This window comes from Oncorhynchus mykiss, chromosome 3, assembly GCF_013265735.2.
Source record: "Oncorhynchus mykiss isolate Arlee chromosome 3, USDA_OmykA_1.1, whole genome shotgun sequence".
Lineage (NCBI taxonomy): Eukaryota > Metazoa > Chordata > Actinopteri > Salmoniformes > Salmonidae > Oncorhynchus > Oncorhynchus mykiss.
Window position 1 is genome coordinate 5,842,213 of NC_048567.1, and position 16,340 is coordinate 5,858,552.

The window sequence follows — 16,340 nt, forward strand, 5'->3', positions numbered from 1 at the left end:
ATTTCAATGTTACCACCATACAGGTTGCAAAATAGTTTTTCGATGTGCCGATTCCTTGGCACGTGGTTTATGAACTGATATACAAAACAACGCTGGATTCAAAGCTTAGAGCTTTTCAACTGAAATGATTATACCGAATTCTTGTTGTGTGGGGAATGTTATGTGGGGATACAACCAATGGAATGTTATGTGGGTACAACCAATAGAATATTATCTGGGGATACAACCAATGGAATGTTATGTGGGGGATACAACCAATAGAATGTTATGTGGGGGATACAACCAATATAATGTTATGTGGGATACAACCAATGGAATGTTATGTGGGGGATACAACCAATAGAATGTTATGTGGGGATACAACCAATGGAATGTTATGTGGGGGATACAACCAATAGAATGTTATGTGGGGGATACAACCAATGGAATGTTATGTGGGGATACAACCAATGGAATGTTATGTGGGGATACAACCAATAGAATGTTATGTGGGAGATACAACCAATAGAATGTTATGTGGGGATACAACCAATGGAATGTTATGTGGGGGATACAACCAATAGAATGTTATGTGGGGGATACAACCAATAGAATGTTATGTGGGGATACAACCAATGGAATGTTATGTGGGGGATACAACCAATAGAATGTTATGAGGGGATACAACCAATAGAATGTTATGAGGGGATACAACCAATAGAATGTTATGTGGGGGGATACAACCAATAGAATGTTATGTGGGGGATACAACCAATATAATGTTATGGGGGATACAACCAATATAATATTATGTGGGGGATACAACCAATAGAATGTTATGAGGGGATACAACCAATATAATGTTATGTGGGGGATACAACTAATAGAATGTTATGTGGGGATACAACCAATAGAATGTTATGTGGGGGATACAACCAATAGAATGTTATGTGGGGGATACAACCACTAGAATGTTATGTGGGGGATACAACCAATAGAATGTTATGTGGGGGATACAACCACTAGAATGTTATGTGGGGGATACAACTAATAGAATGTTATGAGGGGATACAACCAATAGAATGTTATGTGGGGGATACAACCACTAGAATGTTATGTGGGGGATACAACCAATAGAATGTTATGTGGGGATACAACCACTAGAATGTTATGTGGAGGATACAACCAATATAATGTTATGTGGGGGATACAACTAATAGAATGTTATGAGGGGATACAACCAATAGAATGTTATGTGGAGGATACAACCAATAGAATGTTATGTGGAGGATACAACCAATAGAATGTTATGTGGGGGATACAACTAATAGAATGTTATGAGGGGATACAACCAATAGAATGTTATGTGGGGGATACAACCAATAGAATGTTATGTGGAGGATACAACCAATATAATGTTATGTGGAGGATACAACCAATATAATGTTATGTTGGGGATACAACCAATAGAATGTTATGTGGGTACAACCAATATAATATTATCTGGGGATACAACCAATAGAATGCTATGTGGGGGATACAACCAATAGAATGTTATGTGGGGGATACAACCAATAGAATGTTATGTGGAGGATACAACCAATAGAATGTTATGTGGAGGATACAACCAATATAATGTTATGTGGGGGATACAACTAATAGAATGTTATGAGGGGATACAACCAATAGAATGTTATGTGGGGGATACAACCACTAGAATGTTATGTGGGGGATACAACCAATATAATGTTATGGGGGATACAACCAATATAATGTTATGTGGGGGATACAACCAATAGAATGTTATGAGGGGATACAACCAATATAATGTTATGTGGGGGATACAACTAATAGAATGTTATGTGGGGATACAACCAATAGAATGTTATGTGGGGGATACAACCAATAGAATGTTATGTGGGGGATACAACCACTAGAATGTTATGTGGGGGATACAACCAATAGAATGTTATGTGGGGGATACAACCACTAGAATGTTATGTGGGGGATACAACTAATAGAATGTTATGAGGGGATACAACCAATAGAATGTTATGTGGGGGATACAACCACTAGAATGTTATGTGGGGGATACAACCAATAGAATGTTATGTGGGGGGATACAACCAATAGAATGTTATGTGGAGGATACAACCAATATAATGTTATGTGGGGGATACAACTAATAGAATGTTATGTGGGGGATACAACCAATGGAATGTTATGTGGAGGATACAACCAATAGAATGTTATGTGGAGGATACAACCAATGGAATGTTATGTGGTGATACAACCAATAGAATGTTATGTGGAGGATACAACCAATAGAATGTTATGTGGAGGATACAACCAATATAATGTTATGTGGGGGATACAACCAATAGAATGTTATGTGGGGGATACAACCAATAGAATGTTATGTGGAGGATACAACCAATAGAATGTTATGAGGGGATACAACCAATAGAATGTTATGTGGGGATACAACCAATGGAATGTTATGTGGAGGATACAACCAATATAATGTTATGTGGAGGATACAACCAATAGAATGTTATGAGGGGATACAACCAATAGAATGTTATGTGGGGATACAACCAGTGGAATGTTATGTGGAGGATACAACCAATAGAATGTTATGTGGGTACAACCAATAGAATGTTATGTGGGTACAACCAATAGATGGTATGTGGAGGATACAACCAATAGAATGTTATGTGGGGGATACAACCAATAGAATGTCATGAGGGGATACAACCAATAGAATGTTATGTGGGGATACAACCAATGGAATGTTATGTGGAGGATACAACCAATGGAATGTTATGTGGGTACAACCAATAGAATGTTATGTGGGTACAACCAATAGATGGTATGTGGAGGATACAACCAATAGAATGTTATGTGGGGGATACAACCAATAGAATGTTATGTGGGGGATACAACCAATAGAATGTTATGTGGGGGGATACAACCAATAGAATGTTATGTGGAGGATACAACCAATATAATGTTATGTGGGGGATACAACTAATAGAATGTTATGTGGGGGATACAACCAATGGAATGTTATGTGGAGGATACAACCAATAGAATGTTATGTGGAGGATACAACCAATGGAATGTTATGTGGTGATACAACCAATAGAATGTTATGTGGAGGATACAACCAATAGAATGTTATGTGGAGGATACAACCAATATAATGTTATGTGGGGGATACAACCAATAGAATGTTATGTGGGGGATACAACCAATAGAATGTTATGTGGAGGATACAACCAATAGAATGTTATGAGGGGATACAACCAATAGAATGTTATGTGGGGATACAACCAATGGAATGTTATGTGGAGGATACAACCAATATAATGTTATGTGGAGGATACAACCAATAGAATGTTATGAGGGGATACAACCAATAGAATGTTATGTGGGGATACAACCAGTGGAATGTTATGTGGAGGATACAACCAATAGAATGTTATGTGGGTACAACCAATAGAATGTTATGTGGGTACAACCAATAGATGGTATGTGGAGGATACAACCAATAGAATGTTATGTGGGGGATACAACCAATAGAATGTCATGAGGGGATACAACCAATAGAATGTTATGTGGAGGATACAACCAATATAATGTTATGTGGGGGATACAACTAATAGAATGTTATGAGGGGATACAACCAATAGAATGTTATGTGGGGGATACAACCAATAGAATGTTATGTGGAGGATACAACCAATAGAATGTTATGTGGAGGATACAACCAATAGAATGTTATGTGGGTACAACCAATAGATGGTATGTGGAGGATACAACCAATAGAATGTTATGTGGGGGATACAACCAATAGAATGTTATGTGGGGGATACAACCAATAGAATGTTATGTGGGGGATACAATCACTAGAATGTTATGTGGTGATACAACCAATAGAATGTTATGTGGGGATACAACCAATAGAATGTTATGTGGGGGATACAACCAATAGAATGTTATGAGGGGATACAACCACTAGAATGTTATGTGGGGGACACAACCAATAGAATGTTATGTGCGGGATACAACCAATAGAATGTTATGTGGGGGATACAACCAATAGAATGTTATGTGGAGGATACAACCAATGGAATGTTATGTGGGGGATACAACCAATAGAATGTTATGTGGAGGATACAACCAATGGAATGTTATGTGGGGATACAACCAATGGAATGTTATGTGGTGATACAACCAATAGAATATTATGTGGGGGATTACAACCAATAGAATGTTATGTGGGGGACACAACCAATAGAATGTTATGTGGGGGATACAACCAATATAATGTTATGTGGGGATACAACCAATAGAATGTTATGTGAAGATACAACCAATAGAAAGTGTATGTGGAGGATACAACCAATAGAATGTTATGTGGAGGATACAACCTATAGAATGTTATGTGGGGATACAACCAATAGAATGTTATGAGGGGATACAACCAATAGAATGTTATGTGGGTACAACCAATAGAATATTATGTGGGGGATACAACCAATAGAATGTTATGAGGGGATACAACCATCCCAGTTGTCCAGGTTTGGCTGTGAAGAGACAGAATCATTACATCACTTGTTTTGGTACTGTTCATAGTGGAGGTCAGCCGATTAATTGGAATGGCCGATTAATTAGGGCCGATTTCAAGTTTTCATAACAATCGTAAATCTGTATTTTTGGACGCCGATTTTTATTTTTATTCTTAAATATATATATATTTTCACAACTAGGCAAGTCAGTTAAGAACACTTTCTTATTTTCAATGATGGCCTAGGAACGGTGGGTTAACTGCTTTGTTCAGGGGCAGAACGACAGATTTGTACCTTGTCAGCTCAGGGATTCAATCTTGCAACCTTACGGTTAACTAGTCCAACGCTCTAACCACCTGCCTCACGAGGAGCCCGCCTGTTACGCGAATGCAGTAAGAAGCCAAACTAAGTTGCTAGCTAGAATTTAACTGGTCTTATAGAAAACAATCAATCAATCATAATCACTAGTTGGTCATGGTTGATGATATTACTAGTTTATCTAGCGTGTCCTGCGTTGCATATAATCGATGCGGTGCGCATTCGCGAAAAAGGACTGTCATTGCTCCAACGTGTACCTAACCATGAACATCAATGCCTTTCTTAAATTCAATATACAGAAGTATATATTTTTAAACCTGCATATTTAGCTAAAAGAAACCCAGGTTAGCAGGCACTATTAACCAGGTGAAATTGTGTCACTTCTCTTGCGTTCATTGCACGCAGAGTCAGGGTATATGCAACAGTTTGGGCCGCTTGGCTCGTTGCGAACTAATTTGCCAGAATTGTACGCAATTATGACATAACATTGAAGGTTGTACAATGTAACAAGAATATTTAGACTTATGGATGCCACCCGTTAGAAAAAATACAGAACGGTTCTGTATTTCACTGAAGGAATAAACTTTTTGTTTTCGAAATGATAGTTTCTGGATTCGACCATATTAATGACCTAAGGCTCGTATTTCTGTGTGTTATTATGTTATAATTAAGTCTATGATTTGATAGAGCAGTCTGACTGAGCGATGGTAGGCACCAGCAGGCTCGTTAGCATTCATTCAAACGGCACTTTCGTGCGTTTTGCCAGCAGCTCTACGCAATGCTTTAAGCATTGCGCTGTTTATGACTTCAAGCCTATCATCTCCCTAGATTAGGCTGGTGTAACTCCTGTGAAATAGCTAGCTAGTTAGCGGGGTGCGCGCTAATAGTGTTTCACATGTCACTCGCTTTGAGACTTGGAGTAGTTGTTCCCCTTGCTCTGCAAGGGCCGCAGCTTTTGTGGAGCGATGGGTAACGATGCTTCGAGGGTGGCTGTTGTTGATGTGTTCCTGGTTCGAGCCCAGGTAGCGGCGAGGAGAGATGGAAGTTATACTGTTACACTGGCAATACTAAAGTGCCTATAAGAACATCCAGTCAAAGGTTAATCAAAGGTTAATCAAATTAATCAAAGGTTAATGAAATACAAATGGTATAGAGAGAAATAGTCCTATAATTCCTAGAATAACTATAACCTAAATCTTCTTACCTGGGACTATTGAAGACTCATGTTAAAAGGAACCACCAGCTTTCATATGTTCTCATGTTCTGAGCAAGGAACTGAAACGTTAGCTTTCTTACATGGCATATTGCACTTTTACTTTCTTCTCCAACACTTTGTTTTTGCATTATTTAAACCAAATTGAACATGTTTCATTATTTATTTGAGGCTAAATTGCTTTTATTGATGTATTATATTAAGTTAAAATAAGTGTTCATTCAGTATTGTTGTAATTGTCATTATTACAAAAAAATAATAAGGGAAATTGGGTGGGCTACTTACAGATGGACTATGTACAGCTGCAGCGATCGGTTAGCTGATCAGATAGCTGATGCTTAAAGTTAGTGAGGGAAATATAAGTCTCCAACTTCAGCGATTTTGCAATTCGTTCCAGTCATTGGCAGCAGAGAACTGGAAGGAAAGGCGGCCAAAGGAGGTGTTGGCTTTGGGGATGACCAGTGAGATATACCTGCTGGAGAGCGTGCTACAGGTGGGTGCTGTTGATGGGAAGGGTTGAGGGTGGGACTAAAATAAATAGATAACTAGTGTGAAATGTGCCATGTGTTTAATGTAGATAGTATGTATCAACTAGAAGTAGAAGCCTAAGTATTGTTGTCCATTAATTTACTCCAATTAGGACAGGGGTGGAAGGGTTAAGGGAACATAATACAATAGAATGTTTGTTTAAAAAAAAAAATATTGGGGGATTGGAAATGATACAGACAATTACATTGAAAGAACCCACACTCTATCTGCAGTATTACAGCTGATCTTCCCCTGAAAATAAATAATCATTATTTGCTGCCGGTCAAATGTCCGGAGCCACATTTTCCTAACGGAAACCCTGGTGTGTGTGTTGGCATTGGCATTGTTGTTGAGAGCAGAGGATGTCGTCCTTGGAGACCTCTCTGTTTCGGCATACGCTAGCCTCTGACACACACTTACACAGGCGTGCGCACACACACACACACTTGTGGACTGTGAACAGACAGCTGGGCTGGCACACAAGCTCATACTCGAACACACACATGCCTCCACAACACACACACAACAGACATACTGCCATGGCCTAACTGCTTGCTGATGGCCAGACAGCTGTTGCTACAACAGTTACACAGCCAACTCCTTTCAGATCTCCTCTTCTACCACTCTTTCTCTCTCTTCTCTCTTCTCTTTCTCTCTCTTTCTCTCTCTCTCTCTCTCTTTCTCTCTCTCTCTCTCTCTCTCTCGCTCTCTCTCTCTCTCTCTTCCAGCTACTAGTGTGGTTGCCATGGTGGTTCTGTGAAGAGTGGTTGCTGGGCTGTGGACAGAGAAAGAGAGAGAGAAGGATGAAGGGGGGTTCTACAGCTATTCTGAGCTGACTTTACATGCTCAGAATGGCCTGACTGTGCTGAAATGGAACTCCTCCACCATGTTTAGTTCCAGAACAGTGGAGCTGTTTATTATCTGTGTTAAGGTACCATACGAGTGTGTGGAGAGAGGACTGTCCTCTACGCTCCTACGCTCCTGATATCCTAACACTTTAAATACTCCTACACCCCGAGTGTGCCCCTCTGTCTCTCTCCTTCCTCAGGAATGGTATTTATACAGACAGAATGGAAACAGGGCAGCGTGGGAGAGGAGGAGAGAATGCAGAGGAGAAAGGAAAGGAGGGTGTTGGCTGAGACTGGATTCTGTAGTGCTGTTGGGGCTAGACGGAGGAGAGAAGAGGAGATGAGAGGAGAGAAGAAGGGAGGAGAGGAGAGGAGAGAATAAGGTAGGAGAGGAGAGAAGGGAGAGAGGAGAGGAGAGAATAATGGAAGAGAGGAGAGAAGAAGAGACGAAGGGAGGAGAGAATAAGGGAGGAGAGGAGAGAAGGAGGGATGGAGGAGAGGAGAGAAGAAGGGAGGAGAGGGGTTCTAGAGAGTGATGTCATAGCATGCGTCAGGGTTTGTGGTTTTGACAGGCATAGCTGGAGCGGCCTGTTAATCACCATGATAATCACCCGACACGGCCCCCAACCTCTGTCTCTCAGTCCCCGTTGAGCTAACGTCTAGTTCTACCTTCCATTGACACAGTCACACCTGGACGGCTGCCTCACTGAGCTGGGGCTACACATGACATGTATGTAGTCTGAAGAACGCCTCAGTGCCTTTAGGAAACATCACATCTCAGTGACATATGAGCGTCTAACGGTTGATTATTTATGTTTTAGCGTGTTTATATGACAGTATATGTTGTTTTGAGCGGATGCGTAGGGGTGACATTTGATGCGTTTGGGTGACATAACATGTATGTTGTTGTAGCATGTTGATGCTCTTTACCGCTGCGCGCGCGTGGGTCTGTGTTTATGCAGATGTGAGAGAGAACATAGTATGTCCCAAAGCTAAGTCAGTCTGTGTGGCACGTGCAAGCGCTTGTCCATGTGTGTGTGTGAGAGCAGAGAATGTGTAATATGTTGTGTGTAGTATGTCAGACAGACATTATATAATGTTTTGAGGCTCTCTGTTAGTGCCCTCTACTCTCTGTTAGAGCTCTCTACTCTCCTTTAGTGCTCTATACTCTCTGTTAGGGCTATCTACTCTCTGTTAGAGCTCTCTACTCTCTGTTAGAGCCCTCTAGTCTCTGTTCGAGCTCTCTACTCTCTGTTAGTGCTCTCTACTCTCTGTTAGAGCCCTCTATTCTTTGTTAGAGCTCTCTACTCTCTGTTAGAGCTCTCTACTCTCTGTTAGTGCTCTCAACTCTCTGTTAGAGCTCTCTACTCTCTGTTAGAGCTCTCTACTCTCTGTTAGTGCTCTCTACTCTCTGTTAGAACTCTCTACTCTCTGTTAGAGCTCTCTACTCTCTGTTAGAGCTCTCTACTCTCTGTTTGTGCTCTACTCTCTGTTTGTGCTCTCTACTCTCCGTTAGTGCTCTCTACTCTCTGTTAGGGCTCTCTACTCTCTGTTAGAGCTCTCCACTCTCTGTTAGAGCTCTCTACTCTCTGTTAGTGCTCTCTACTCTCTGTTAGAGCCCTTTACTCTCTGTTAGAGCCCTCTATTCTCTGTTAGAGCCCTCTATTCTCTGTTAGAGCTCTCTACTCTCTGTTAGAGCCCTCTATTCTCTGTTAGAGCTCTCTACTCTCTGTTAGAACCCTCTACTATCTGTTAGAACCCTCTACTCTCTGTTAGAGCTATCTACTCTCTGTGGAATGTGTTGTTGGTAGACCTGGCTGTCTGCTTTGGAGAGGAGCCTAGTGACTGCTATCTGCTTCACTGTTATTAACACCTCACACACCTGACCTCACACACACAAAACCACACAAGCACACTTACACAGACAGACACACACATATCTACACACACTCACTGGGCTAGAGAACGCAAACTGGCAGGAGATTCAGTGAGCCACTGGCTTGAGAAGATGGGGGGGAGGGAGGGAGGGAGAATTAGAGGGATGCATGGACATCCTCCTATCATTGGTACTAGATAGGGTGATGTTTTGTGCTGCCTGCCTGGGTCTGGAGGGATGGATGGATGCAGGTTGGTGATGATTGCCAGGCAGTGTAGCAGTGTATTTATAGATGCTCTCCTTGCTTGTTCTTCTCTAATCTTCACATTACACTACAACTGAAACACTCATTTTCTAGCTCTGCATCACAGAGCATGGTGTGTGTGTCGAGGGGGTTACACACACACACACACAAACACACACACACACACACACACAGCCCACTGGGCACACACTGGTTGAATTAACGTTGTTTCCATATAATTTAAATGAAATGACTTTGAACCAACGTGGAATAGACGTTGACTTGACGTCTGTTCCCAGTGGGAGATCTCTTTGCCATCAGACGCTGAAGGACGACATTATCTGCTACAGTGGAAACCCAATGCCTCGCATTCACACATTCTGTCAGGATAAAGCCCCTCTAGACCAGACTGATGTCTTGGTTGTATGTAGGCCAAGGACCAGACTGCGGTTCTGGAGGGCGACATTCTCTCTCTCTCTCTCTGTCTCTCTCTTACTCTCTCTTTCTCTGTCTCTCTCACTGTCTCTCTCACTGTCTCTCTCTCCCTCTGTCTCTCTCTTTCTCTGTCTCTCTCTTTCTCTGTCTCTCTCCCCCTCTGTCTCTCAGTCTCTGTCTCTTTCTCTCTGTCTCTCAGTCTCTGTCTCTTTCGCTCTGTCTCTCTCGCTCTCTGTCTCTCTGTCTCTGTCTCTCTCTCTCTGTCTCTCTGTCTCTCTTTCTCTTTCTCTCTTTCTCTGGGGGGGTTTATTTCTGTTTGTCAGAAATAGAAGATTAATCCCCTGAAATGAGCAGCTCTGAGAATCTTCAGCCCTCCCTCAATCCATTCCTCATGCGTCACTCCGGCCTCTCATCCTGCTGCTGGTTCTTGAGCCTCCAGTGTAGCGTGTGTGTGTGTGTGTGTGTGTGTGTGTGTGTGTGTGTGGGGTGTGTGTGTGTGTGTCTTTGTACCATCACAGGTTCATCTTTGGCTGGATGTTATTTGTCTTCTTTGATTGAAATATATTTGAGTCCATTGAAACCATAGAGGATTGGTCTTGGGAGGTGAGACATACTGAGGCTGCTGTGAAGCTGTGAGCAGTGAATAATGCTGATGACAGAGATGATCTGGATCCTGCTCTATGTTCTGAGTGATAGACAGCCAGGTGATATGATGTGATGGTGATGATGCGTTTCCTGCCACAGAGGGAAGTGGTGAAGGAAGTGTGTGTTAGCCTGTTGAGTGACACGCCGTCTGATCTCTCTTCCGCTCCCCGTGACGCCGTTCGTTCTCTCTCTCTGGATGACGTCACTCCTGCGTGTGTGTGTCCCTGAGGTGTGATGGGAACACTGTGGCGGTGGGTTGGGCCAGGTCGGGTCCAGAGTGATGGGTCAGGATGGGAAAACCATCGAGTAGGAACATGTCGTGTCCACACAGAGGAGAGGAGTGAGAGACAGATCACTGAACAGGGGCTTCCTGAGCCCTTCTGAACTCTCACACTGTAGAAGGCTGTAAACCACACGCCAGTGGACACTGTCCCTGATGCAGTGAAACAAATAGAATTAACATTGAAGAATGAAGTGAGCTTTATGCAACATGTTTCCGGATACAGACCCATCACACCTCTTTGTTGGTCTGAAGTCTGACGAGTTAGTCTTCTTTCTACGTTAAACCACACTAGTCTTCTCATGGTCTTGCCAGTGGGGCGACACTTGGACTCAGGTCTGTACTGTCTGTGTCTGTATGTGTGAGGGAGTTGCTTGAAGACTGACCAATGTGTTTCTGTGTCTCCAGGGAGCATGTTTGAGTGACAAGCGAAGGAGGAAGTGGGATCTCTGAAGCTCCTCCCCCTGCTGGTGGAGCCTCTGTACATCTGGACCAGAGACCCCTTTACTCAGCAGGACAGGTACAGCTGTGTGTGTGTGTGTGAGAGAGGACCAGTTCTGTTAGTTTTACTACTACAGCTTTCACATGGCTAAACTGTAGTCATCCGACATTGACTCCACCAGGTCAATATGACACAGAGGGGCTGATAGAAGTCTGCTGGGTCAAACTGCTCACAGAGATGCTTGTGTGTGTGTGTGTGTGTGTGTGTGTGTGCAAAGCCTCAGAGATGTAGTCACCACGCCCTAATTACAAGAGCAATTAAAAGAGCAATTACACAGGATTCATAGAGGCCAGGGGGAGGAGGGGAGTTGTGGTTTATAAGACTGGTTGTGTGTGTGTTGGTGCTAGGAAACACCGTCACAGTGACAGTAATGTGTATTGATTCCAGTCCTAAAATGCCTGAGTGAATTGAGATTGAAGTGTTTCATTCCACTTTGCATTGGTGCCAAGCTTTGCATCAGTAATCAATTTGACAGTGCTTTTATTTTGCCTTTGTGGGCAGTTTCTCTCTCTTTACCCCTTCCTCTACCTCCCTCTACCTCCCTCTACCTTCCTCTCACTCCCTCTCACTCCCTCTACCTCCCTCTACCTCCCTATCACTCCCTCTACCTCCCTCTACTTCCCTCTACCTCCCTCTACCTCCCTCTACCTCCCTCTACCTCCCTCTACCTTCCTCTACCTCCCTCTACCTCCCTCTACCTTCCTCTACCTCCCTCTACCTCCCTCTACCTCCCTCTACCTCCCTCTACCTCCCTCTACCTCCCTCTACCTCCCTCTACCTTCCTCTACCTCCCTCTACCTTCCTCTACCTTCCTCTACCTCCCTCTACCTTCCTCTACCTTCCTCTACCTACCTCTACCTCCCTCTACCTCCCTCTACCTCCCTCTACCTTCCTCTACCTCCCTCTACCTTCCTCTACCTACCTCTACCTCCCTCTACCTCCCTCTACCTTCCTGTACCTCCCTCTACCTCCCTCTACCTTCCTCTACCTACCTCTACCTCCCTCTACCTTCCTCTACCTCCCTCTACCTTCCTCTACCTCCCTCTACCTTCCTCTACCTCCCTCTACCTTCCTCTACCTCCCTCTACCTCCCTCTACCTTCCTCTACCTCCCTCTACCTTCCTCTCACTCCCTCTCACTCCCTCTACCTCCCTCCCCTATCACTCCCTCTACCTCCCTCCCTCCCCCTATCACTCCCTCTACCTCCCTCCCTCCCTCTACCTCCCTCCCTCTACCTCCCTCCCCCTCCCTCTACCCCCCTCCCTGTACCTCCCTCCCTCTACCTCCCTCCCCCTCCCTCTACCTCCCCCTCCCTCTCCCTCCCCCTCCCTTTACCTCCCTCTACCGCCTTCCCCCTCCTTCTACCTCCCTCCCCCTCCCTCTACCTCCCTCTACCGCCTTACCCCTCCTTCTACCTCCCTCCCCCTCCCTCTACCTCCCTCCCTCTACCTCCCCCCTCTACCTTCCTCTACCGCCTTCCCCCTCCTTCTACCTCCCTCCCTCTCCCCCTCCCTCCCTCTACCTCCCTCCCCCTCCCTCTACCTCCCTCCCCCTCTACCTCCCCCTCCTTCTACCTCCCTTCCCCTCTACCTCCCTCTACCTCCTCTCACTCTCCCTCCCTCTACCTCCCTCCCCCTCCCTCTATCTCCCTCCCTCTACCTCCCCCTCCCTCTCCCTCCCCCTCTCTCTACCTCCCTCTACCGCCTTCCCTCTCCCTCTACCGCCTTCCCCCTCTACCTCCCCCTCCCTCTCACTCCCCCTCCCTCTACCTCCCTCTATCTCCCTCCCCTCCCTCTATCTCCCTCTACCACCTTCCCCCTCCTTCTACCTCCCTTCCCTTCTACCTCCCTCTACCTCCCCTCACTCCCCCTCCCTCCCCCTCCCTCTACCTCCCCCTCCTTCTACCTCCCTCCCCCTCTACCTCCCTCCCGCTCCCCCTCCCCCCTCTCTCTCTCTGTGTGTCTAGAGTAAGTCTGAGCTCTTGACCCCCACGAGGTTCTGACCTGAAACTGAACCGTAGCCGCGTCCTAGAGAGAGACTGATTCAGAAGTGTGTGTGTGTGTGTGTGTGTGTGTTAGGGCTGTGACAGTCCTGGTCAGTCAAACAACTGTGTCTCCGTAATAACCGTCCGAATAGCAAAAAAAATAATTGGGGGGGGACACATTTTCTCCTCTCCTCTGCATGTGCTGCCATAGAAATAGAATGAGTAGAATGGGCATAATGGGTGGACTGGCAGGAATTGCGAGTGTACTCATAGGAGCAAAACAGGAAGTAAAAACAGGAAGTAAAAGCAGGAAATATACTCTGTGATTTGCTGATTCAACTCAAATGACTAGGGATGTGCATCTCTCCTTACAAGCACGATTTGACACACATCTAGATACATGGGCTCCGATATGATACAGGAACGATACGTTTCAAACCAAAAGTATCGGTGCGATTCGGTTTGAATAGGGGAAGGAATTGATGTGATTGAGTTCGATACCATTCGATCCATTAACATTTGTTGCATGAACACATTCATTATATTGCATAGCTTTGGATTTGAAAAGCGAATGGTTTTGACCGTTTGCAAAGTTCCGGAGGAGAGCTGGTGTTCTCCTGCTCAGACTCAGACCACAGGCCTACAGGGCAGCTGTCCTAGTTAGGAAATTACAACTTTATCATGTTCATGTAAAAATGGAAGCAGAACTACCAAAACAATGTGTTATGGTGAATCTGGCCATCTAAAAGCCCAATCAGCAGTAAGATGTGCAGTCTGTAGGATGTGAGTTGTGTCCACTCTGGTAGCCTACACAAGTCTGTCAGTAAAACACCCTTTTCTACAATGACCCAGCAAATGACATTGTCACCCAACTAATAATGCCTATGATTTGACATTGTCACCCAACTAATAAAGCCTATGATTTGACATTGTCACCCAACTAATAAAGCCTATGATTTGACATTGTCACCCAACTAATAATGCCTCTGATTTGACATTGTCACCCAACTAATAAAGCCTATGATTTGACATTGTCACCCAACTAATAAAGCCTATGATTAGACATTGTCACCCAACTAATAATGCCTATGATTAGACATTGTCACCCAACTAATAATGCCTATGATTTGACATTGTCACCCAACTAATAAAGCCTATGATTTGACATTGTCACCCAACTAATAAAGCCTATGATTTGACATTGTCACCCAACTAATAATGCCTATGATTTGACATTGTCACCCAACTAATAAAGCCTATGATTTGACATTGTCACCCAACTAATAAAGCCTATGATTTGACATTGTCACCCAACTAATAAAGCCTATGATTTGACATTGTCACCCAACTAATAAAGCCTATGATTTGACATTGTCACCCAACTAATAAAGCCTATGATTTGACATTGTCACCCAACTAATAATGCCTATGATTTGACATTGTCACCCAACTAATAAAGCCTATGATTTGACATTGCGAGAGCCATTTTCCATGCGTTTGAATGCTGAAGGCGCCGTGCAGATATAGGAGTATTTGATCGGGGAGGTTCTGGTTGGCGTGAGCAGCTGTGCTCTGTATGCACAGCTGTAATCTGACTTGGAGATCAATACGGTCATAAGCATTTCCTGCTTAGTTCAATAGGAGCATCTATTAACCTGTTAGAGCTCTAGGGGCGCTATTTCATTTTTGGATAAAAAACGTTCCCGTTTTAAGCGCGATATTTTGTCACGAAAAGATGCTCGACTATGCATATTCTTGACAGTTTTGGAAAGAAAACACTCTGAAGTTTCAGAATCTGCAAAGATTTTGTCTGTAAGTGCCCCAGAACTCATTCTACAGGCGAAACCAAGATGATGCATCACCCAGGAATTAGCAGAATTTCTGAAGCTCTGTTTTCCATTCTCTCCTTATATGGCTGTGATTGCGCAACGAATGAGCCTACACTTTCTGTCGTTCGCCCAAGGTCTTAGCAGCATTGTGACGTATTTGTAGGCATATCATTGGAAGATTGACCATAAGAGACTACATTTTCCAAGTGTCCGCCTGGTGTCCTGCGTCGAATTCGGTGCGCAATTGCCAGCTGCTTCTACTTTACCATTTGATTCAGGGGAGAAAGCATGTGTCCAAGAACGATGTATCAATGAAGAGATATGTGAAAAACACCTTGATGATTGATTCTAAACAACGTTTGCCATGTTTTCAGTCGATATTATGGAGTTAATTTGGAAAAAAGTTTGCGTTTTGAGGACTGAATTTATGGATTTTTTTTGGTAGCCAAATGTGATGTATAAAACGGAGCTATTTCTAATACACAAGGAATCTTTTTGGAAAAACTGAGCATCTGCTATCTAACTGAGAGTATCCTCATTGAAAACATCAGAAGTTCTTCAAAGGTAAATGATTTTATTTGAAGGCTTTTATGTTTTTGTTAATGTTGCGTGCTGGATGCTAACGCTAATGCTAACGCTAAATGCTAACGCGAAATGCTAACTCTAGCTAGCTACTTTTACACAAATTATTGTTTTCCTATGGTTGAGAAGCATATTTTGAAAATCTGAGATGACAGTGTTGTTTACAAAAGGCTAAGCTTGAGAGATGGCATATTTATTTCATTTCATTTGCGATTTTCATAAATAGTTAACGTTGTGTTATGCTAATGAGCTTGCTGATAGATTTACACAATCCTGGATACAGGGGTTTTTTCATAGCTAAACGTGACGCAGAAAACGGAGCGATTTGTCCTAAACAAATAATCTTTCAGGAAAAACTGAACATTTGCTATCTGAGAGTCTCCTCATTGAAAACATCTGAAGTTCTTCAAAGGTAAATTATTTTTTTGAATGCTTTTCTGTTTTTTTGTGTAAATGTTGCCAGCTGAATGCTAATGCTAAATGCTACGTTAGCCATCAATACT

The 16,340-nt window shown here is 43.6% G+C and overlaps 1 protein-coding gene across 2 annotated transcripts in view; it reads left to right on the plus strand.

The window, feature by feature from the left end:
• The window catches only part of LOC110508149 (polypeptide N-acetylgalactosaminyltransferase 1), a 73,143-nt gene that overhangs the window by 19,822 nt on the left and 36,981 nt on the right, over window positions 1-16,340 (plus strand). Inside the window, exons 1-2 of one of the 2 annotated variants that reach the window (XM_036966819.1) lie at window positions 6,556-6,577; window positions 11,349-11,460. The gene's annotated coding sequence lies outside the window, so the exon portion shown is untranslated. Of the gene's footprint in view, window positions 1-6,555; window positions 6,578-11,348; window positions 11,461-16,340 lie in introns of those variants that run through there. The other variant, XM_036966815.1, reaches the window with a different exon arrangement.